The following is a 1,726-nucleotide window of genomic DNA, read 5'->3' as shown; positions in this document are numbered from 1 at the left end:
GGATGGATGGATGATGGATGGATGATGGATGGATGGATGATGGATGGATGATGGATGGATGGATGATGGATGGATGGATGATGGATGGATGATGGATGGATGATGGATGATGGATGGATGGATTGGGACACTAATATCCAGTCCATTACAATAATCCAGTCTAGAACCAATGACTACAGGAACGGTCTTCTCTAAGTCAGAGAGATTTAATTTTTTTTAACTTTGGTCAGTAGAAGTAGGTTTAAGCTAGATTTTACTACAGAGTTAATTTTTTTATTAACCTTAATCTCCTGATCCAATTTTACCTCAGGGTTTCTGACAGTTACATGTAGGTTAAAAGGCAGGGCTCTGACATCTGTAGAGACAAAGTCACCAAATAAAATACTTTCAGTCTTTTCATGATTTAAAAACAAAGTTTTTACTAAGTCACTGTGTAACAGCTGTTATGTAGTCCACTAAAGACACAGCTGTGTCAGTCATGTCTGGTTTAAGAGACAAGTGGATTTGTAGGTCATCTGGTAACAGTGGGATGACTCTTTGATATTATTTCTCCTAGTGGCAGCGTATAGAGGGAGAAGAGAAGGGACCGAGGACGGAGCCTTGTGGCACCCCACACTAAAGAGGAGCACTGGAGGAGGATAAGTTATTGATCATGACAGAGAATGTTCTGTCAGAACCTCTTCAGTGCCACAGTGTTTAAACCATGGAAGTCCAGTTCTCTGTGGATTTGCTGTCAGGCTCGAGTTGTTTCCTCTGGTTCTGTTGGGCCTGTGGTTCTGGAGTGATGTGGACCGATCCTCAGAGGAAGCAGGTTGTTTTCAACACATCTGGTTTGTTTGGGTCCAGCTGATCCAACAAGCAGATGTTCTGAAAGAATTCACACTTTATGATTTTCTTGGTTTCATTTCCTTCCAGTCCGGTCTGTGCGGCGGTTCTGTGACCTCGACCCGCTCACTCCTCGGTGGGCCGCGGGTGAGAGCGGCGTCGCGTCTGGAGATGAAATAAAACATGGAGCTGAGATAAGAAGCTGCAGCTCTGTTTGTCTCAGAACCACGTCTGGTTCTGTCGGATCAGTTTGAAATCAGGCTCTGAGACAGGAAGTGTTTGTGTTCAGCTGCAGCATGGAGTCCAAAGATTTAGTTATTTATTCAGGTTCTGATTCAATAAGTCCATAAAGCTCCTGAAGCAAACATCGTGGCTTTAATGAACAGAAAGAAGATTAGAGCATTTTTCTCTTTGGACACATTTCTTCTTTAAATAAAAGGATTGTTTGTTTCCTGTTTACATTTTAATAAAAGCTGAGAGAAAAACAACAAATAAGTGCAGATAAAGTCCGACTCCTCCTCATGTGGAGGATTATACAGACAGAGGCTCTGGATTACAGATTATACAGATTAGCCATGCAGCGTGAAAAACAATAACAACACTTTGCTGCACAAATCATGAATTTGATCAGTTTGTGTCGATGAATACTGATGTCACAGGAAGGAAACATTATTAAACATTATAACGTCCTGATGCATCTCAGTAATCCAGGTAACAAATCAAAAGGAAAAAAAATAGTATAGGTCTTCTGGACGGGTTCTTCTCTAATGAAACGTTTCGTCTCTCCTCCAAGAGACTTCTTCAGTCTGAGAGTTTCAGGCTAAATTCAGGCTTTTTGAGTCCTGCCTCCAGGTGACTGATAGCCATGTAATGTGAGTATCAGTCACCTGTGAACGATAGC

The sequence above is a fragment of the Austrofundulus limnaeus genome, unplaced genomic scaffold, assembly GCF_001266775.1.
Source record: "Austrofundulus limnaeus strain Quisiro unplaced genomic scaffold, Austrofundulus_limnaeus-1.0 Scaffold1009, whole genome shotgun sequence".
In the NCBI taxonomy this organism is placed as follows: Eukaryota; Metazoa; Chordata; class Actinopteri; order Cyprinodontiformes; family Rivulidae; genus Austrofundulus; species Austrofundulus limnaeus.
Note: the sequence above shows the minus strand (reverse complement) of the source record.